The sequence below is a fragment of the Pseudophryne corroboree genome, unplaced genomic scaffold (genome assembly GCF_028390025.1).
Source record: "Pseudophryne corroboree isolate aPseCor3 unplaced genomic scaffold, aPseCor3.hap2 scaffold_218, whole genome shotgun sequence".
NCBI classification, from domain to species: domain Eukaryota; kingdom Metazoa; phylum Chordata; class Amphibia; order Anura; family Myobatrachidae; genus Pseudophryne; species Pseudophryne corroboree.
In genome coordinates, this window is record NW_026968826.1 from 914,662 (window position 1) to 937,141 (window position 22,480).

Here is a 22,480-nt window from a genome sequence, read left to right on the forward strand (position 1 = left end):
CCAACGCACAATGCAAACTACAGGTAGTGCTGCAGGGCCCACACCCTTTTACTTGCCTTACAGAGCAGCTCTGGAGCTGTTACAGTGCCCAGCTGCAGCAAGAAATCAGCTTGAATGCTTCAGGGGCTGGGGCATAGCCAACATGAGCCCCACACCGACGGAGGGTGGAGGTGTTTAATGCGAACTAGGGGTCAGCCAAGCGCCGCAAAAGGCCGCCATGCCCTGCATGCCCCTTTTCTCTTTTCATATGCAGACGAGGGTTGAAGCCAACTTTGACCCACTGCTTGGATGACATCACCATATGCAAATCCATCTGCGGCAGGCCTTCCCCCAGGAATGCTTGCACTAGTTGTTGCATTTGGTTTGTTGTTTGGGGGTGCTTCAGTATTAGGCAGCCTTCTGCCCTCCCATGTTCATCTGAAAATATGTGTTCTCCCTGCAGTTGTTGTCCCCAGATGAGAGTTCCCTTGTGCTGCCTCAGTTGAATCTCCTTTACTTGACAGAGATGTGCCTGAGCAGCGGCCCTCCCCAGCCCTATCCCAAATCATACTTATTTTGCATAGGAGATACCATGGTCATGAAGATTGTTCTCCCAGGGTTAGGTTCATTCATTGCGTTCTGGGTATGCTGACCTCTGTGATTTCCCCAAATGTGGGAAACTCGACTGCATTATTTGTGGTAGTGGGGGACTGTGTTTGTGCTTTCCTCTGGTCTGCTCTGGTAAAAGTCAGATTTCTTTGTCTCAGATCTTCCTCTAGCCTTGTTCTTCTTTCAAGAGTTCCATTGTGCTGCCTCAGTTGGATCTCCTTCACTTGACAGGGGGGTGCCCGAGCAGCGACCCTCCCCAGCTCTAGCCCAACTCCTACTTACCTGCCAGGTGAGATACTATGATCATGAAGTTGCTTCTCCCAGGGCAAGGCTCACCCATTGCACTCTGGGTGTGCTGCCCCTGCGATTTCCCCAAATGTGGGAAACTTGACTGCATAATTTGTGTTTCCCCTAGTCGGCTCTCATATAATTCAGATCTCTTTGTCTCAGGTCTCTCTCCAGCCTAGTTTGCTGTCTGTTTCCACTTCTTTTTTCTTGAGCCCCTCCCTTCTACACCCTTGTGCACTATCCTGACTTCTCCTCCTGTCTGCTTACTTTGTGCCTTCCGATGCACAATGCAAACTACAGGTAGTGCTGCAGGGCCCACACCCTTTTACTTGCCTTACAGAGCAGCTCTGGAGCTGTTACAGTGCCAAGCTGCTGCAAGAAATCAGCTTGAATGCTTCAGGGGCTGGGGCATGGCCAACATGAGCCCCACACCGAAGGAGGGTGGGGGTGTTTAATGCGAACTAAGGGTCATTCAAGCGCCGCAAAAGGCCGCCATGCCCTGCATACCCCTTTTCTCTTTTCATATGCAGATGAGGGTTCCAGCCAACTTTGGCCCACTGCTTGGATGACATCACTGTATGCAAATCCGTCTTCTGCAGACCTTCCCCCAGGAATGCTTGTACTAGTTGTTGCATTTGGTTTGTTGTTTGGGGTGCTTCAGTATTAGGCAGCCTTCTGCCCTCCCATGTTCATCTGAAAATATGTGTTCTCCCGGCAGTTGTTGTCCCCAGATGAGAGTTCCCTTGTGCTGCCTCAGTTGAATCTCCTTTACTTGACAGAGATGTGCCTGAGCAGCGGCCCTCCCCAGCCCTATCCCAAATCATACTTATTTTGCATAGGAGATACCATTGTCATGAAGATTGTTCTCCCAGGGTGACGTACATTCATTGCATTCTGGGTATGCTGACCCCTGTGATTTCCCCAAATGTGGGAAACTTGACTGCTTTATTTGTGGTAGTGGGGGACTGTGTTTGTGCTTTCCTCTGGTCAGCTCTGGTTAAAGTCAGATTTCTTTGTCTCAGATCTTCCTCTAGCCTTGTTCTTTTTTTGAGAGTTTCCTTGTGCTGCCTCAGTTTGATCTCCTTCACTTGACAGGGGGGTACCCGAGCAGCGACCCTCCCCAGCTCTAGCCCAACTCCTACATACCTGCCAGGTGAGATACTATGATCATGAAGGTGCTTCTCCCAGGGCAAGGCTCACCCATTGCACTCTGGGTGTGCTGCTCCTGCGATTTCCCCAAATGTGGGAAACTTGACTGCATAATTTGTGTTTCCCCTGGTCGGCTCTCGTATAATTCAGATCTCTTTGTCTCAGGTCTCTCTCCAGCCTAGTTTGCTGTCTGTTTCCACTTCTCTTTTCTTGAGCCGCTGCCTTCTATGCCCTTGTGCACTCTCCTGACTTCTCCTGTCTGCTTACTTTGTGCCTTCCAACGCACAATGCAAACTACAGGTAGTGCTGCAGGGCCCACACCCTTTTACTTGCCTTTCAGAGCAGCTCTGGAGCTGTTACAGTGCCCAGCTGCTGCAAGAAATCAGCTTGAATGCTTCAGGGGCTGGGGCATAGCCAACATGAGCCCCACACCGACGGAGGGTGGAGGTGTTTAATGCAAACTAAGGGTCATCCAAGCGCCGCAAAAGGCCGCCATGCCCTGCATACCCCTTTTCTCTTTTCATATGCAGATGAGGGTTCCAGCCAACTTTGGCCCACTGCTTGGATGACATCACCGTATGCAAATCCGTCTTCTGCAGACCTTTTCCCAGGAATGCTTGTACTAGTTGTTGCATTTGGTTTGTTGTTTGGGGGTGCTTCAGTATTAGGCAGCCTTCTGCTCTCCCATGTTCATCTGAAAATATGTGTTCTCCCTGCAGTTGTTGTCCCCAGATGAGAGTTCCCTTGTGCTGCCTCAGTTGAATCTCCTTTACTTGACAGAGATGTGCCTGAGCAGCGGCCCTCCCCAGCCCTATCCCAAATCATACTTATTTTGCATAGAAGATACCATTGTCATGAAGATTGTTCTCCCAGGGTGAGGTTCATTCATTGCATTCTGGGTATGCTGACCCCTGTGATTTCCCCAAATGTGGGAAACTCGACTGCATTATTTGTGGTAGTGGGGGACTGTGTTTGTGCTTTCCTCTGGTCAGCTCTGGTAAAAGTCAGATTTCTTAGTCTCAGATCTACCTCTAGCCTTGTTCTTTTTTTGAGAGTTTCCTTGTGCTGCCTCAGTTGGATCTCCTTCACTTGACAGGGGGGTGCCCGAACAGCGACCCTCCCCAGCTCTAGCCCAACTCCTACTTACCTGCCAGGTGAGATACTATGATCAGGAAGGTGCTTCTCCCAGGGCAATGCACTCTGGGTGTGCTGCTCCTACGTGTTCCCCAAATGTGGGACACTTGATTACATAATTTGTGTTTCCTCTGGTCGGCTCTCGTATAATTCAGATCTCTTTGTCTCAGGTCTCTCTCCAGCCTAGTTTGCTGTCTGTTTCCACTTCTCTTTTCTTGAGCCGCTCCCTTCTATGCCCTTGTGCACTATCCTGACTTCTCCCGTCTGCTTTCTTTGTGCCTTCCAACGCACAATGCAAACTACAGGTAGTGCTGCAGGGCCCACACCCTTTTACTTGCTTTACAGAGCAGCTCTGGAGCTGTTACAGTGCCCAGCTGCTGCAAGAAATCAGCTTGAATGCTTCAGGGGCTGGGGCATAGCCAACATGAGCCCCACACCGAAGGAAGGTGGAGGTGTTTAATGCGAACTAGGGGTCATCCAAGCGCCGCAAAAGGCCGCCATGCCCTGCACACCCCTTTTTTATTTTCATATGCAGACGAGGGTTGAAGCCAACTTTGACCCACTGCTTGGATGACATCACCATATGCAAATCCATCTGCTGCAGGCCTTCCCCCAGGAATGCTTGCACTAGTAGTTGCATTTGGTTTGTTGTTTGGGGGTGCTTCAGTATTAGGCAGCCTTCTGCCCTCCCATGTTCATCTGAAAATATGTGTTCTCCCTGCAGTTGTTGTCCCCAGATGAGAGTTCCCTTGTGTTGCCTCAGTTGAATCTCCTTTACTTGACAGAGATGTGCCTGAGCAGCGGCCCTCCCCAGCCCTATCCCAAATCATACTTATTTTGCATAGGCGATACCATGGTCATGAAGATTGTTCTCCCAGGGTGAGGTTCATTCATTGCACTCTGGGTATGCTGACCCCTGTGATTTCCCCAAATGTGGGAAACTCGACTGCATTATTTGTGGTAGTGGGGGACTGTGTTTGTGCTTTCCTCTGGTCAGCTCTGGTAAAAGACAGATTTCTTTGTCTCAGATCTTCCTCTAGCCTTGTTCTTCTTTCGAGAGTTCCCTTGTGCTGCCTCAGTTGAATCTCCTTCACTTTACAGGGGGTGCCCGAGTAGCAATCCTCCACAGCTCTAGCCCAACTCCTACTTACCTGCCAGGTGAGATACTATGATCTTCACTGTTAGGGCAATCAGGATGTGGAATTCCCTGCCAGGGAAGGTGGTAATGGCGGACTCTGTAATTGGATTTAAAAAAGGAATGGATACATTTCTGAATGAAAAAGCTATCCAAGGTTATAATACTTAAAATATCAACATGGTTAATCCGGGGGTAACATGAGTTATAGTAGCTAACTAGTCATAAAACATTATTCAGCAAGTATGTAGAATCATCACAACTTAAAACAGGTTGAACACGATGGGCAATTTGCCTCTATTCAACCTCAAAAACTATGTTACTATATGTTACTATATTACTATGTTACTGTAGTATACAGAACACCACAATGTAATGAGCAGTGATAGTGAGCACTGATGAGGATACTAGAACTGACACTGAGCAGCAAGATGCAGCACTGGACTATTAGTAATGTACTGTAGTATGCTGAGCACCACAATGCAGCACAAGACAATGAGCAGTGATACTGAGCACTGATGAGGATACTACTGAGAACTGACACTGAGCAGGAGAGACACACTACTAGTATTACTGAGCAGCAATAAGTAACCACTGATACTGAGCACTGATATTGAGATTTCCACTGAGAGAACATAGCCACGTCCTCTCCGCTCTCTCTTCAATGCACGAGTAAAAATGGCGGCAACGCGCAGCTCTTTATATGGAATCCGAATCTCGCGAGAATCCGACAGCGGGATGATGACATTTTCCCTTGTTCAGGTTTTCCGAGTCAGGCGGGAACAACTGAGCCTGCCTCGGACCAGTGTAAACCACGTGGAGTTCGTCGGGAATTCGGTTCTCGGAGAACCGAACCCGCTCCTCTCTACCTTATACCCATCAATTTTTTTATTTTCAATCTAAGCCCCTGCAGTTTTCTGTAAGCATCTGCTTCGCTATGATGATCAACAAGTCACAAGGGCAAACACTCAGGGCTTGAGGCGTAGATCTTAGGACCAGCTGCTACAAGCATGGCAGAGGTGTCACTATCACTGGTGACACCCAGAGAGGTGGCGAGGTAGATTGTAATGCAGTGCGCGCAGATAAGCAGTGCAATGGTAAAAAGGAGGCATGGTTTCATAGGTAGGGGCGTGGCCTGGTGGCCTGAATCTACATTTTGTTGCTCCGGGTGTCCCGGGGGTTGGGGGCTGCACCCGGGGACTAGTGTGTGTGCGGTGCTGGCTCCTGCACAGTGACAGGGCATGGCCACCCAGCATGACGCCTCCATTCTTGACCATGCTGTAATTGCAGTCGCACTGCAGTTCAGCGTGATCATAAAAAATGGTGTAGCCTCCTGCTGGTGCAGACTGTATGTGCGCGCAGGAAGCCGCCACCATTTTTGTGATCACAGCGGCTGAATGTGATGTCATACAGCCGCTGTGACCACGCCCCCTGTGTCTCCTCCGCTGCAGACCCCATTTTGAAGCCTTGCCCCCGCACCGCTCCATCCCTGACTTGGAAATGGAGTGTTGTTGACCCCCCTCTCCCCCCCCCGCCCCGATTGACAGGCAGAGGCGATCACATTCTCTGCGGGGTGCCGCAGAAAATGCAGGCACATGCGTATGCTCTTAGCAATTTTTGCAGTTGGATCGCTTATTGTGATTGCAATCCAACCTGAATCAGGCCCTATTACCTATCACAATGCGCTGCGGGCAGTACAAAATTGGGATAATATAGGAGTAAAACTCCCAGACCTGTGCTCCTTAACTGTACCTGGTGGCTAGTGGAGCGGCTGCCCAGTAATCAGTGTCCACGCCAGTGCGCACACGGTCCACCCCCTACGGCCACGATCCCCTTCATCAGCGGCCTCGTGATCCGGAAGGGCGGTGTGTGTGTGACTGACCTTAGGAAGAAACTGGAGCCTCCGCTGCAGTGACCCAGCAACCAGGGCACGGGAGTATACAGCGCCGCTGGGAGTGATGAAGCTGCAGTAAAGATGTCTATTAGACCTAGCCTGCTGCAGCCCTTGTAGATTCTCATAAAACAAGTTCTTCTTTTCTTGTCAAAATTAATAGCTAAGATTAGGCTGCCTGAGGCAGGCCCCTGTTAAGTGGCCTGCTACTGAAGGCACCAACTTCAAACTGAGCTCCCTGTTCATGGAAGCGGGGTTATAGAGGAGGATGCGCTGAGCATCTTGGGAACAGTCAAAAGCTTTGAGCCGGTTGGTGCCTCAGATCAAGATCCTACTCTACACCCCAATGTGAATCCTTGTGGAGTCCAGTGTACCCCACAGAAGAAATTAATGTGTCACACCCATTGGCAGCAACCTTAGAATAGCTGCTGACGGGCACAATTGAGAAAGGAAGGGGGGGGGGATATTTGAATCCAGCACATAGATGCAATTCAAATATGTAATTTGTACCTTCCTATTTTAAAATATAATGGATGAACCTCACCCTGTGAGAACAATCTTCATGATCAAGAGATCTCATATGCAAAATAAGTATGAGTTGGGATAGGGCTGGGGAGGGTGGCTGCTCGGGCAGCCCCTCCCCCGTCAAGTTAAGGAGATTCAACTGAGGACGCACAAGGGAACTCTCGTCTGGGGACAACAACTGCAGGGAGACCACATCTGTTCAGATGAACATGGGAGGGTGGAAGGCTGCCTAATATTGAAGCACCATCAAATATCAAACCATATGCAACAACTAGTACAAGCATTCCAGGGGGAAGGTCTGCAGAAGACGGATTTGCATACGGTGATGTCATCCAAGCAGTGGGCCAAAGTTGGCTGGAACCCTCATCTGCATATGAAAAGAGAAAAGGGGCATGCAGGGCATGGCGGCCTTTTGCGGTGCTTGGATGACCCCTAGTTCGCATTAAACACCCCCACCCTCCTTTGGTGTGGGGCTCATGTTGGCCATGCCCCATCCCCTGAAGCATTCAAGCTGATTTCTTGCAGCAGCTGGGCACTGTAACAGCTCCAGAGCTGTTCTGTAAGGCAAGTAAAAGGGTGTGGGCCCTGCAGCACCACTGTCATGCCTTCAGCATTTGCTTTGTGTAGATCTGATTACTTTTACTACAGAAAGTTGTATTATTGCCCCATCTAGTGGTCAGTCCCATCAATTAATTTGACCCTCATAGCCTCTTGTAGCCAGTCTTGCAATGCATTCTGGGATGAAGAAGCTGGGATCAGCCTTTCTACTTCCCTCATGGTCCCAGACAGTCATGCTTTACATGGGTCCAACTCTCATATAGCATTCGATGGTGAGTTTGTATATTAAATGTCTCATCTCAACCTGTTTAGCCAGTGAGTAATGTTAGCTGCACTGTAGTTTATACTTGCACATGTAATCACATGTTTGCACAGCCTATGTTATATGTACTTGTGTATATCCATTTTGCTTTTCACATGCATATCATAATTGCATATTCTTGTTTCATTAACAGTTTTACCTCATTATCACATATCATCATATCGTATTGTACATCAAATCAACGCATCATATCTGTGATCCCTTTACTGAATAATAAAACACCGTTCTACAAACACCTCTTCTGAACAGATTATTGAAAAGTAAAGGTGGTTATACTGTAGGCTTCAAATTTGCCAGAAAGGGCTTAGTGAGAGGCTGAACAGTAAAACATCGAATGCTACAAGCAGATGGACTCTCTAACACTGACTCCGTCAGTAAATCATTGCCTGTCAGCAGTGGGGACATATACTGACTTACAGAGCCGTTACACTGCCAGCCACAGCTATCTGCATATGACAGCCACACAGTTTCTATACAGTCTACCAACTATGGCAGCTCAGCAATAGGAGTACCGCCATTTGACTACACAGAAACCTGTACAAGTCAGTGCAGCCACGCTTATAAGGCAACACAACAGTCTCTTCACAGTCAAGCAGCTTCATAACAGTTCAAAGATACTGACTCCTCAGAGATCTGCGACCAGTCTGAACAGTTACTTGCAGACAGCATTACAGCAGTCTCTACACAATCAAACATCTCTACCAGATCACCATGTCACAGAAAACGATATCCTCATACAAAACAAGGTCCCAAGTCTCTGGTTCCTCCAAATCCTTGTCTGTCAGTAATGCAGCCATCATGGCACGTGCAAAAGCGGAAGCCGCAAAAGTAAGGGCTAACTTTGCCGAGCAGGAGATGCAATTAAAAATCGAGAGCAAACGCTTAGAAGCAATCGGCGAGAAGCTCGCTGCAGAGAAGGAGGCAGCGGCTGCCATAGCTGAAGCAGAAATCTTGGAGACTGCAGAACTCCCTGATATAAGAAGAACCAATGTACTTGACACAGAGAATGGATCTCAGGATTCACTGCAACGCACATCAGAATACGTACGTCAAGTCTCAAAAAGGAGTAGCAACCCTCCATCTTTACAAGGTACGCATTCAGACCTCATGCAAACAAATCAAGTACACTCTACAGCGCCACCACCAGTGGACAACAGACCACACATTTGCAAGCAAGAGAATCCTAGACACTGTGAACCTATGAGGGACAACTCTTCCCCACCTCAGATGTCTGAATCTGCAAACTCCAAGAAAGACACAGCCTACTTCACACAGAAGCGGTGTGATACCAACCGTCGGGAACCAGACAACACTAACAGGTATGACTACACACCATATACCTACCGTGTTAATGTACCGACATCTCCAAGAGCCAATCAGGACACATTAGACTTTGCTAAATTTCTCACCCGCCGTGAATTAGTCACGATTAGTATTTCAAAGTTCAATGATCGCCCTGAGAACTTCAGAGCCTGGCAGTCCTCTTTTCAAAACGCTATCAGAGGAATAGACCTTTCACATAGTGAAGAGATAGACCTCTTAATTAAATGGCTTGGGAATGAATCTGCAGAACATGCTAGAAGGATAAGAGTGATTAACATTAACCACCCTGAGAATGGACTTAGGATGATCTGGGATAGACTTAATGAGTGCTATGGCTCACCAGAGATAATAGAGAGTGCTCTGTTCAAAAGAATAGACGATTTCCCCAGGTTACCCAACAAAGGCTATCAGAGACTCAGAGAACTAAGTGACTTACTAAAAGAACTTCAAGTAGCTAAATGTGAGGGAGATTTACCAGGACTTGCCTTCCTTGACACAGCCAGAGGCGTTAACCCTATAGTGCAGAAACTACCGTATAATCTGCAGGAACAATGGATCAACCATGGCTCCAAATATAAGCGGCAGAACAAAGTGCAATTTCCACCATTCTCAGTTTTCGTGGACTTTGTACACCAGCAAGCTATGACCAGGAATGATCCTAGTTTTGCCTTTACCTTGACAAATACTGCACCTATGGTACCTAACCCCCGCAAAACATCAGTTGCAGTTCACAAGACTAATGTGCATTATTCAGATTCTTTCCGCAGGTCTACCAGCTTTAATCGCCAAGAGACCACAGACAAAGATCCAGCCAAGCAATGTCCTCTGCATCACAAACCGCATCCTCTCCTGAAATGCAGAACCTTCAGAGAAAAGTCCCTGGAGAACCGCAAAGCCTTCTTAAAGGAGAATAGGATCTGCTACAAGTGCTGTTCCTCCACATCACACCTCGCCAAGGACTGCAAGGTTAGTGCTAACTGCACAGAATGCCACAGCACAGACCACAATACCGCTCTACACCCTGGTCCTCCCCCATGGGCTTTGCAACACAGTTATACCGATACAGAGCATGGCGGGGAGCACAGTGTAGAACAAAAAGACACTGTTGCAGTCACACCAGAAATAACTTCACAATGTACCGAAGTCTGCAAAGATGCCATTAGCGGTAGATCCTGCTCCAAAATATGTTTAGTCAAAGTTTACCCCAAAGGCCATCCAGACAAAGCCGTTAAACTTTATGCAATCCTAGATGACCAAAGTAACAGGTCTCTAGCCAGATCAATCTTCTTTGAGACCTTTAATGTTAAAGGACCCAGCACTCCTTACTCCTTAAGATCCTGCGCAGGGAGTTTTGAGACAACAGGAAGGAGAGCAACTGGCTATCAAATTGAGTCCTTGGATGGGAAGACATGTCTCTCTTTACCAACTATCACAGAGTGTGACGAGATTCCAGACAATAGGAGTGAGATTCCTACACCAGATGTAGCTAAACACCATACACATTTGAAACGCATAGCACATCTGATACCAGAACTGGATCCACATGCCCAAATAAATCTACTCATTGGGAGGGATATCCTACAAGTCCACAAAGCCAGAAGTCAGATTAATGGTCCACATAACGCACCTTACGCTCAAAGACTGGATCTGGGATGGGTAATAATAGGAGAAGTATGTCTTGGAGATGTGCATAAACCAGATTCTGTCAACAGCATGCTTACCTGTACTTTAGAAAATGGACGCCCTTCTCTATTCCAGCCATGTCATAACCATTTCCTCATAAAGGAATTACCACACTGTACCTTCATAGACTCAACTAGTGACAACCATATCTGTGACAACTATCAAGATCATCTGGGACACGCAGTCTTCCAGAGAACAAAGAAGGATGACCAGGTGGCAATGTCCATAGAGGACAAACTATTCTTGGAAATAATGGAGAAAGGACTAGTCAAGGATGATGCCAACAGCTGGGTTGCTCCTCTACCCTTTAGAACACCCAGACAACGCCTTCCTAATGACAGAGAACAAGTACTCAAACGCTTCTCTTCACTTAAACACAACTTTCACAGGAAACCAGAGATGAAAGATAATTTCTTCTCCTTTATGGCTAAAATATTTGAGAATGGTCACGCCGAGATAGCTCCCATTCTTAAAGACACAGAAGAATGCTGGTACCTGCCAATGTTCGGAGTATATCACCCGAAGAAACCAGGTCAGATAAGAGTGGTGTTCAATTCCAGTGCCCAGTTTGAAGGTGTTTCTTTAAATGACGTACTCCTGACAGGACCAGACCTTAACAACAAACTCCTAGGAGTACTCATCCGTTTCCGAAAAGACTCTATTGCCTTCACAGCTGACATTCAACAAATGTTTCATTGCTTTCTTGTGAGAGAAAAAGACAGGAATTTCCTAAGATTCTTCTGGTTCAGAGACAATGACCCCTCAAAAGACATCACGGAGTATCGCATGAAGGTACACATCTTTGGTAACAGCCCTTCACCTGCAGTTGCCATCTATGGACTCAGACGTTCAGCTCAAGAGGGTGAGCTAGAGTATGGTTCTGATGTTAGACAACTTGTAGATAAAGACTTCTACGTGGATGACTGCCTAAAATCTATGCCAACAGCCGAGACAGCAATCAGCCTCGTCAAAAGAGCTCAGGAAATGCTTGCTTGTTCAAACCTGAGGCTTCACAAAATAGCTTCCAACAGCAAAGTAGTGATGGAAGCCTTCCCTTCCCAAGATCATACCAGCGATTTAAGAGACTTGGATTTAGGAACCGATTCCCCACCAGCTCAACGTAGCCTTGGACTCTTGTGGGACTTAAAATCTGACACCTTTACCTTCCAAGTAAACAGCGAAGAAAGACCCTTCACTCGCAGAGGTGTTCTCTCTACTCTAAACAGCTTGTACGACCCCTTAGGATTTGCAGCTCCTGTCACTATCCAAGGTAAAGCTTTGCTCAGAGACCTAACCTGTGAGTCAATTGACTGGGATGCCCCACTGCCTCCCCAGAAAAGAAACTTGTGGCAAGAGTGGAAAGATTCTCTATCTACCTTAACCAACCTCCGCATTACACGTCCATATGCCCCCGTGCCTTCTACAGCAGTACAAAACCAGAGACTATGTGTATTCTCTGATGCCTCAACCCAAGCAATTGCTGCAGTTGCATATCTTAAGACCATGGACATCAAGGGACAATGTCATATTGGATTTGTCATGGGCAAAGCAAAGTTAGCTCCACGTCCAGAACACACAGTGCCCAGACTTGAACTTTGTGCTGCAGTACTAGCTGTAGAATTAGCTGAGCTCATTTCATCTGAGTTACCAATTGGACTCTCTGAAGCAGATTTCTACACAGACAGTAAGGTAGTATTAGGCTACATATGCAACGAGACCAGACGGTTCCATGTTTATGTCAGCAATCGTGTGCTAAGAATCAGAAGATCCACCAATCCAAAACAGTGGCACTATGTATCTACTGCTCACAATCCAGCAGATCACGCTACAAGAGCTGTCCCAGCCAGTATCCTCAAAGACACTACATGGCTCAGAGGACCTGAATTCCTGTACAAGGCAGATTCGAACAATCCTGAAAGTAGCATATTCAAGCTAGTAGACGCAGACTCAGATGTTGAAATTCGTCCACAAATAACTACAATCCATACCGTAACTTCAGATTGTCAACTTCAGCCTCACAGATTCCAAAGATTTTCAACTTGGAAATCACTTGTCAGAGCCATTACCTGCTTAACTCACATAGTCCATTCATTTAAACGCAACGCATCTGTAAGTGTGAATGGATGTAAAGGTTGGCACCACTGTCAAAATGTTTACGCACCAGAAGAAACACAACGATCCAAGAACCTTATCATCCGTGTTGTGCAGCACCAAATCTTTTCCGGAGAGATCGACTGCATTAACAGTGGAAATCCTATTCCCAAAGACAGCACCTTAAAAAAGCTAGACCCTTTTCTTGATGAAAATCATTTATTGAGAGTAGGAGGCCGTCTTCAAGAAGCAAACTTGGAGACAAATGAGAAAAATCCTTTAATCATTCCTGGGAGTCACCACATAGCTTCTTTAATTGTGCAACACTATCACAACGAAGTCAAACACCAAGGACGATTGTTTACCGAAGGAGCTCTACGATCAGCTGGGTTCTGGATTATTGGAGCGAAAAGGTGTGTAAGCAGCACAATCTTCAAATGTATCATTTGCCGTAGACTTCGTGGTACTTCCCAAACTCAGAAGATGGCTAATCTTCCAACAGACAGACTTAGTACAGACCCTCCTTTCTCCAATGTTGGTCTTGATGTATTTGGTCCATGGACTGTCATCACACGACATACTAGAGGTGCGAATGCGAACAGCAAGCGCTGGGCGGTTGTATTCACTTGTATGAGCATCAGAGCTGTTCACATCGAAGTTATAGAATCAATGGACACTTCAAGCTTCATCAATGCCTTTAGACGCTTCATTGCTATCCGTGGCCCAGTAAAACACATCCGGTCCGACAGAGGTACCAACTTCATTGGAGCAGCCAAAGAATTACAAATTAATTCGAACATTGACACTAAAAGCATAGAGAGATATCTCAGTGAGCAAGGTTGTACATGGACCTTCAACCCGCCTCATTCTTCTCATATGGGAGGTGCCTGGGAAAGGATGATCGGCATGATACGCAGAATCCTTGATTCCATATTCTTGCAAGTGGGAACTGCAAGACTTACTCACGAGAGCTTAACAACCTTCATGGCTGAAGTCTCAGCTATTGTCAACGGAAGACCATTGACTTCAGTGTCTAATGACCCAGAAGACCCACTTCTACTTACTCCGGCCACTCTTCTTACACAGAAGACCGGGATTACCTATGCTCCTCCTGGAGAATTCAATACCAAAGACCTGTTCAAACGTCAATGGAGACAAGTTCAAAGCCTTGCAAACACCCTTTGGGACAGATGGAAAAGACAATACCTTTCTACCCTGCAGTCAAGGAGCAAGTGGCAAGTTGCCAAACCCAACTTAAAACCAGGTGACATTGTGCTCGTCAGAGATTGCCAGTCACAACGCAACGAATGGCCTTTAAGTCTTGTCACCAAGACGTTCCCAAGCAAGGATGGGAAGGTTCGTAAGGTTGAGGTCAAGATCTGTAAGCGAGGAGAGACTAAGTTGTTCCTCAGACCAGTGACTGAACTATTCTTATTGTTATCTGTTTAGAGTTTAAAATATGGTACCAGTGATACCAGACGGGGAGTGTCATGCCTTCAGCATTTGCTTTGTGTAGATCTGATTACTTTTACTACAGAAAGTTGTATTATTGCCCCATCTAGTGGTCAGTCCCATCAATTAATTTGACCCTCATAGCCTCTTGTAGCCAGTCTTGCAATGCATTCTGGGATGAAGAAGCTGGGATCAGCCTTTCTACTTCCCTCATGGTCCCAGACAGTCATGCTTTACATGGGTCCAACTCTCATATAGCATTCGATGGTGAGTTTGTATATTAAATGTCTCATCTCAACCTGTTTAGCCAGTGAGTAATGTTAGCTGCACTGTAGTTTATACTCGCACATGTAATCACATGTTTGCACAGCCTATGTTATATGTACTTGTGTATATCCATTTTGCTTTTCACATGCATATCATAATTGCATATTCTTGTTTCATTAACAGTTTTACCTCATTATCACATATCATCATATCGTATTGTACATCAAATCAACGCATCATATCTGTGATCCCTTTACTGAATAATAAAACACCGTTCTACAAACACCTCTTCTGAACAGATTATTGAAAAGTAAAGGTGGTTATACTGTAGGCTTCAAATTTGCCAGAAAGGGCTTAGTGAGAGGCTGAACAACCACCTGTAGTTCGCATTGTGCGTTGGAAGGCACAAAGTAAGCAGACGGGAGGAGAAGTCAGGATAGTGCGCAAGGGCATCCTTTTCTCTTAGTCCGTAGAGGATGCTGGGGTCACATTAAGAACCATGGGGTATAGACGGGATCCGCAAGAGACATGGGCACTTTAAGACTTTCAAAGGGTGTGAACTGGCTCCTCCCTCTATGCCCCTCCTCCAGACTCCAGTTATAGGAACTGTGCCCAGGGAGACGGACATTTCGAGGAAAGGATTTATTGTTAAACTAAGGTGAGCATCTTACCAGCTCACACCTTAAGCATGCCGCAGAACGTGGCATTCAACAGAACACAAGCCAACGGCATGAACAATTGCAGCAAAAAGCTGACCAGAACCATAACACAACATGTGTATAACCACAAGTAATAACTGCAGACACAGTATGGACTGGGACGGGTGCCCAGCATCCTCTACGGACTAAGAGAAAAGGATTTACCGGTAGGTATTAAAATCCTATTTTCTCATACGACCTAGAGGATGCTGGGGTCACATTAAGAACCATGGGGTTATACCAAAGCTCTTGAACGGGTGGGAGAGTGCGTACGACTCTGCAGCACCGAATGACCCAACTTGAGGTTATCATCAGCCAAGGTATCAAACTTGTAAAACTTAGCAAAAGTGTTTACTAAATAGCTGCTCGGCAAAGTTGCAATGCCGAGACTCCCCGACCAGCTGCCCAGGATGAACCCACCTTTCTAGTAGAATGGGTCTTCACCTAATTCAGTAACGGCAATCCTGCCGTGGAATGAGCATGCTGAATCTTACCACAGATCCAGCGCATAATGGTCTACATGGAAGCAGGACACCCAATCCTGTTGGGAGCATACAGGACAAACAGAGCCTCTGTTTTCCTAATCTGAACTGTTCTGGTGACATAAATTTTCAAAGTTCTGACCACAGCCAGAGACTTTGACTCAACGAAGGTGTCAGTGGCCAAAGGCACCATGTGGAAAGATGAACCACCTTCGGCAGAAATTGTTGACGTGTCCTCAATTCTGCTCTATCTTCATGAAAGATCAAAGATCAAAAGCTCTTGTGATACTGCATGGTTTGTACTGTTTTCCATGTGCTCCCAGATCTTTCAAGCAAGTAGCATGGTCAAGAAAGTTCTGTTTGAAAAGTAACAACATTTACTGTCATTGTTATAGAATTTGGGAGAAAAAACAAGAAGAAATCTGCACTGTTGACGCACTGGACAGAATGAATGAATCATAAAATATAACCTTTATTAAGTATGTATTAAAATTGGATAAATATTAATATTATTATCCCAAACTGCAGTGAAACATAAAGGTTAAAATCACAGAACTAACATACATGTGCATAAGAAGAATAAAGAGATGTGAAAAAAAGGTTTAAAAAGCGTGTCCGTGTGTGATTATTTTTGAAGGCACAACCCTGGCGGGGTTGTTTATATAGATATATATGTTGCTAATAATCACTTTCTAGCGTAATGTTATTAAATAGCTGTTAGTATCTATGTCGTCAGGTACCACTGGGTCATATCCTATATACTCCCTTCACTCAATAGGGGTTACCTCCCGGGAAGCCATCCCCATTGGCGAATTTGTGGGGGTGATTGAGTATAACCGGTAAGCTAGCCTCCAATTTGTGGGGTGCTTAGGTAGATGGGGATCACTTATTTCTCTGTGTCCCCTAAGACTATATTCCTAAATTCAATACCATAGGGGGATAGCTTTCTATATCGGATAAGGAATCACTTGATAGGGAAATCTCTATGCATCATGGAAAGATCATATTTATTAATATCCAAACTAAAAAAAATGATGAATAGCTTTAATTTAGCTGTTTAGATATAGTTAATTGGCGAGATATACCAACAGGTGCGGTTGCCTTAAGGAATATGGCAATTCCAATATAAATAGCAGCCCTCCTTCATATAATCAGCCAGATCTTATTAAATCTGGTCCAGATATAGCCGTTCAGATATACTTAATTGACAACATATATCAATCGGTGGGGTTGCCTTAAGGAATATAGCAATTCCAATTCTCATATAAATAGCAACCTTCCTTCATATATTCAGCCAGATCTTATTTAATCTGATCTAGGCGTAGGCAATAATGCTTTCCTTAGAGGTATAGCCACCTCAATTCTTATTAGGAAGCAAAGTGTCTGTCATAATGGTTTATCCAATTCATCTAAGAAATAATATATTCCATGTGTCAGAGATTCATTACTCTCTATTTACACTGTTAAAGAGTTAATTCTTATTATGTTACAGTGTAATGAAATTATCATATAGGGAGATGTGGCAATTCCATGTGCTATATATATAATAACCCTTAGTGGTCCAGATTCCACAATGAGGAATTTTCTTATAAACCGCTGAAACACACAGCTGTTTGACTGACTTCCAAATATATCTATCTCACTTTGTAACAGTCTTATGATAGAGAAACTGTTACATATTCGGTCACTTAGTTATCTAAAGGTAAACAGACTCAATGTGAGGGTAATATAATATATCAAATGCGCTGTCAATAATCGTGGTAACTGGTGTAATAATGTGGTATATTGAGTATGCTAGTAAGGCATATAACTGCTCTCCAGCCTTTAAGTGTTACCAATCAATTTGTTACACTGTAAAGGATTTATGGTGTCCTGTTAGGACATGCAGCTGCTAGGCTGACTCAAAGATTTATCCATTTGTAACAATTATGTAACAGTTATATACATGTTACTGGTATTACATAGAAATAGTATGACACAGGCCAGCAGTCCCATGTGTCTAGATTCCACAATAGGAGATTTTCTTTGTCTTATAAACTGCTGGAACACACAGCTGCTAGACTGACTTCAAATATATATATTACTTTGTAACAGTCTTATAGTAAAGAGACTGTTACACACTGTCATTTAGTTATCTCAAGGTTAGCAGATTCTGTGTGAGGATAGTGTTCTGTTAGAACATGCAGCTGCTAGGCTGACTCATAGAAAATGTATCCATTTGTAACAAATGACACATACAGCATTAAATTAATATCTATAGCAGCCCATGTGACATCTCTACTCTTATCATAATTGTCTGGTTATTGCCAATCTGGACAGCAGGAGTGATATATATTCACTAGTCCCAATATTCCATCATATAAATATACCCACACTGATATACTTTCTTATCAAGAGTTATTAGTAGCTATCTGTATGCACTTTAGACATTGTAATTGCTAAGTGACATCATATCTAGTGTATTCCTTTCTTATAGCTCAGCTTCTATTCCCTATTAGTGGAGACTAACAGCTAACATCATAATCATATATTTTTGTTTTATAACATTTCACATGAGTCAAATACACGCGGACACGCCGTGCCCTACACGCGTGTTTCACTGCATCTATGGCAACTTACATTAAAGCTAACAAGAAAGCACACTCGTTCTGTCTTTAAACTGATAAAAGAAACCCCAATAATATGGGGCATGCAAAAATTGAGACAAAACTCAGTTTTGCTCCTCTCCACGGAAATCTTTAGTAAAAGGCGAAAGATTTGTTCGTTCTGAAGAGAAACCAGAGCATGACCAAGATTCCACCTGTCGCCTGAGTGCCATGCCAGCAGTCCTCATTCAGCTCAAAGTGAGCACCCAATATGAAAGAAAGAAAGCAGATTTCTCACCAGGCTTCCCCTTGCTATAAGCATGGTTTGTACTCTTTTCCATGTGCTCCCAGATCTTTCAAGCAATTAGTATGGTCAAGAAAGTTCTGCTTGAAAAGAAACAGACATTTACTGTCATTGTTATACAAATTAACTTACATTAAAGCCAACAAGAAAGCACACTCGTTCTGTCTTTAAACTGATAAAAGAAACCCCAATAATATGGGGCATGCAAAAATTGAGATAAAACTCAGTTTTGCTCCTCTCCACGGAAATCTTTAATAAAAGGCGAAAGATTTGTTCATTCTGAAGAGAAACCAGAGCATGACCAAGATTCCACCTGTCGCCTGAGTGCCATGCCAGCAGTCCTCATTCAGATCAAAGTGAGCGCCCAATTTGAAAGAAAGCAGATTTCTCACCTGGCTTCTCCTTGCTATAAGCATGGTTTGTACTGTATTCCATGTGCTCCCAGATCTTTCAAGCAAGTAGCATGGTCAAGAAAGTTCTGTTTGAAAAGAAACAAACATTTACTGTAATTTCTATGCAAATGAGCTTTCATTAAAGCACACTCATTCTATCTTTAAACCGATAAAAGAAACCCCAAAAAGATGGGGCATGCAAAAATTGAGGTAAAACTCAGTTTTGCTCCTCTCCACGGAAATCTTTAGTAAAAGGCGAAAGATTTGTTCGTTCTGAAGAGAAACCAGAGCATGACCAAGATTTTCATCTGAAAATATGTGTTCTCCCTGCAGTTGTTGTCCCCAGATGAGAGTTCCCTTGTGCTGCCTCAGTTGAATCTCCTTTACTTGACAGAGATGTGCCTGAGCAGCGGCCCTCCCCAGCCCTATCCCAAATCATACTTATTTTGCATAGGAGATACCATGGTCATGAAGATTGTTTTCCCAGGGTGAGGTTCATTCATTGCATTCTGGGTATGCTGACCCCTGTGATTTCCCCAAATGTGGGAAACTCGACTGCATTATTTGTGGTAGTGGGGGACTGTGTTTGTGCTTTCCTCTGGTCAGCTCTGGTAAAAGTCAGATTTCTTTGTCTCAGATCTTCCTCTAGCCTTGTTCTTCTTTCGAGAGTTCCCTTGTGCTGCCTCAGTTGGATCTCCTTCACTTGACAGGGGGTGCCCGAGCAGCAATCCTCCACAGCTCTAGCCCAACTCCTACTTACCTGCCAGGTGAGATACTATGATCTTCACTGTTAGGGCAATCAGGATGTGGAATTCCCTGCCAGGGAAGGTGGTAATGGCGGACTCTGTAATTGGATTTAAAAAAGGAATGGATACATTTCTGAATGAAAAAGCTATCCAAGGTTATAATACTTAAAATATCAACATGGTTAATCCGGGGGTAACATGAGTTATAGTAGCTAACTAGTCATAAAACATTATTCAGCAAGTATGTAGAATCATCACAACTTAAAACAGGTTGAACACGATGGGCAATTTGCCTCTATTCAACCTCAAAAACTATGTTACTATATGTTACTATATTACTATGTTACTGTAGTATACAGAAAACCAAAATTCAATGAACAGTGATAGTGAGCACTGATGAGGATACTAGAACTGACACTGAGCAGCAAGATGCAGCACTGGACTATTAGTAATGTACTGTAGTATGCTGAGCACCACAATGCAGCACAAGACAATGAGCAGTGATACTGAGCACTGATGAGGATACTACTGAGAACTGACACTGAGCAGGAGAGACACACTACTAGTATTACTCAGCAGCAATAAGTAACCACTGATACTGAGCACTGATATTGAGATTTCCACTGAGAGAACATAGCCACGTCCATTCCGCTCTCTCTTCAATGCACGAGTAAAAATGTCGGCAACGCACAGCTCTTTATATGGAATCCGAATCTCGCGAGAATCCGACAGCGGGATGATGACATTTTCCCTTGTTCAGGTTTTCCGAGTCAGGCGGGAACAACCGAGCCTGCCTCGGACCAGTGTAAACCACGTGGAGTTCGTGGGGAATTCGGTTCTCGGAGAACCGAACCCGCTCCTCTCTACCTTATACCCATCAATTTTTTTATTTTCAATCTAAGCCCCTGCAGTTTTCTGTAAGCATCTGCTTCGCTATGATGATCAACAAGTCACAAGGGCAAACACTCAGGGCTTGAGGCGTAGATCTTAGGACCAGCTGCTACAAGCATGGCAGAGGTGTCACTATTACTGGTGACACCCAGAGAGGTGGCGAGGGAGATTGTAATGCAGTGCGCGCAGATAAGCAGCGCAATGGTAAAAAGGAGGCATGGTTTCATAGGTAGGGGCGTGGCCTGGTGGCCTGAATCTACATTTTGTTGCTCCGGGTGTCCCGGGGGTTGGGGGCTGCACCCGGGGACTAGTGTGTGAGCGGTGCTGGCTCCTGCACAGTGAAAAGGCATGGCCACCCAGCATGACGCCTCCCTTCTTGACCATGCTGTAATTGCAGTCGCACTGCAGTTCAGCGTGATCATAAAAAATGGTGTAGCCTCCTGCTGGTGCAGACTGTATGTGCGCGCAGGAAGCCGCCACCATTTTTGTGATCACAGCGGCTGAATGTGATGTCATACAGCCGCTGTGACCACGCCCCCTGTGTCTCCTCCGTTGCAGACCCCATTTTGAAGCCTTGCACCCGCACCGCTCCATCCCTGACTTGGAAATGGAGTGTTGCTGACCCACCTATCCCCCCCCCCCCCCCGCCCTGATTGACAGGCAGAGGCGATCGCATTCTCTGCGGGGTGCCGCAGAAAATGCAGGCACATGCGTATGCTCTTAGCAATTTTTGCAGTTGGATCGCTTATTGTGATTGCAATCCAACCTGAATCAGGCCCTATTACCTATCACAATGCGCTGCGGGCAGTACAAAATTGGGTTAATATAGGAGAAAAACCCCCAGACCTGTGCTCCTTAACTGTTCCTGGTGGCTAGTGGAGCGGCTGCCCAGTAATCAGTGTCCACGCCAGTGCGCACACGGTCCACCCCCTACGGCCACGCTCCCCTTCATCAGCGGCCTCGTGATCCGGAAGGGTGGTGTGTGTGTGACTGACCTTAGGATGAAAGCGGAGCCTCCGCTGCAGTGACCCAGCAACCGGGGCACGGGAGTATACAGCGCCGCTGGGAGTGATGAAGCTGCAGTAAAGATGTCTATTAGACCTAGCCTGCTGCAGCCCTTGTAGATTCTCATAAAAAAAGTTCTTCTTTTCTTGTCAAAATTTATAGCTAAGAATAGGCTGCCTGAGGCAGGCCCCTGTTAAGTGGCCTGCTACTGAAGGCACCAACTACAAACTGAGCTCCCTGTTCATGGAAGCGGGGTTATAGAGGAGAATGCACTGAGCATCTTGGGAACAGTCAAAAGCTTTGAGCCGGTTGGTGCCTCAGATCAAGATCCTACTCTACACCCCAATGTGAATCCTTGTGGAGTCCAGTGTACCCCACAGAAGAAATAAATGTGTCACACCCATTGGCAGCAACCTTAGAATAGCTGCTGACGGGCACAATTGAGAATGGAAGGGGGGGGGGGGGGACATTTGAATCCAGCACATAAATGCAATTCAAATATGTAATTTGTACCTTCCTATTTTAAAATATAATGGATGAACCTCACCCTGTGAGAACAATCTTCATGATCAAGAAATCTCATATGCAAAATAAGTATGAGTTGGGATAGGGCTGGGGAGGGTGTCTGCTCTGGCAGCCCCTCCCCCGTCAAGTTAAGGAGATTCAACTGAGGAAGCACAAGGGAACTCTCGTCTGGGGACAACAACTGCAGGGAGACCACATCTTTTCAGATGAACATGGGAGGGCGGAAGGCTGCCTAATACTGAAGCACCATCAAATATCAAACCATATGCAACATCTAGTACAAGCATTCCTGGGGGAAGGTCTGCAGCAGACGGATTTGCATACAGTGATGTTATCCAAGCAGTGGGCCAAAGTTGGCTGGAACCCTCATCTGCATATGAAAAGAGAAAAGGGGCGTGCAGGGCATGGCGGCCTTTTGCAGTGCTTGGATGACCCCTAGTTCTCAT

The 22,480-nt window shown here is 45.5% G+C and overlaps 9 non-coding genes and 1 pseudogene across 9 annotated transcripts; 7 read left to right on the forward strand and 3 right to left on the reverse strand.

The window, feature by feature from the left end:
• The first annotated feature begins 546 nt into the window (after nt 1-546).
• LOC135007126 (U1 spliceosomal RNA) lies at nt 547-710 on the forward strand. Its single transcript, XR_010207180.1, has one exon. It is a non-coding gene; the product is annotated as a U1 spliceosomal RNA (small nuclear RNA).
• Nucleotides 711-862: 152 nt separating this feature from the next.
• LOC135007352 (U1 spliceosomal RNA) lies at nt 863-997 on the forward strand (annotated as a pseudogene).
• A 701-nt stretch (nt 998-1,698) lies between these two features.
• Nucleotides 1,699-1,862, forward strand: LOC135007169 (U1 spliceosomal RNA). Its single transcript, XR_010207221.1, has one exon. It is a non-coding gene; the product is annotated as a U1 spliceosomal RNA (small nuclear RNA).
• A 152-nt stretch (nt 1,863-2,014) lies between these two features.
• LOC135007330 (U1 spliceosomal RNA) lies at nt 2,015-2,177 on the forward strand. The gene has a single exon (XR_010207372.1). It is a non-coding gene; the product is annotated as a U1 spliceosomal RNA (small nuclear RNA).
• Nucleotides 2,178-2,848: 671 nt separating this feature from the next.
• Nucleotides 2,849-3,012, forward strand: LOC135007093 (U1 spliceosomal RNA). Its single transcript, XR_010207149.1, has one exon. It is a non-coding gene; the product is annotated as a U1 spliceosomal RNA (small nuclear RNA).
• Nucleotides 3,013-3,987: 975 nt separating this feature from the next.
• LOC135006982 (U1 spliceosomal RNA) lies at nt 3,988-4,151 on the forward strand. The gene has a single exon (XR_010207043.1). It is a non-coding gene; the product is annotated as a U1 spliceosomal RNA (small nuclear RNA).
• Nucleotides 4,152-18,256: 14,105 nt separating this feature from the next.
• LOC135006904 (U5 spliceosomal RNA) lies at nt 18,257-18,372 on the reverse strand. Its single transcript, XR_010206969.1, has one exon. It is a non-coding gene; the product is annotated as a U5 spliceosomal RNA (small nuclear RNA).
• A 286-nt stretch (nt 18,373-18,658) lies between these two features.
• Nucleotides 18,659-18,774, reverse strand: LOC135006930 (U5 spliceosomal RNA). Its single transcript, XR_010206993.1, has one exon. It is a non-coding gene; the product is annotated as a U5 spliceosomal RNA (small nuclear RNA).
• Nucleotides 18,775-19,044: 270 nt separating this feature from the next.
• Nucleotides 19,045-19,160, reverse strand: LOC135006877 (U5 spliceosomal RNA). Its single transcript, XR_010206944.1, has one exon. It is a non-coding gene; the product is annotated as a U5 spliceosomal RNA (small nuclear RNA).
• A 144-nt stretch (nt 19,161-19,304) lies between these two features.
• On the forward strand, nt 19,305-19,468 carry LOC135006980 (U1 spliceosomal RNA). The gene has a single exon (XR_010207041.1). It is a non-coding gene; the product is annotated as a U1 spliceosomal RNA (small nuclear RNA).
• Nucleotides 19,469-22,480: the final 3,012 nt, after the last annotated feature.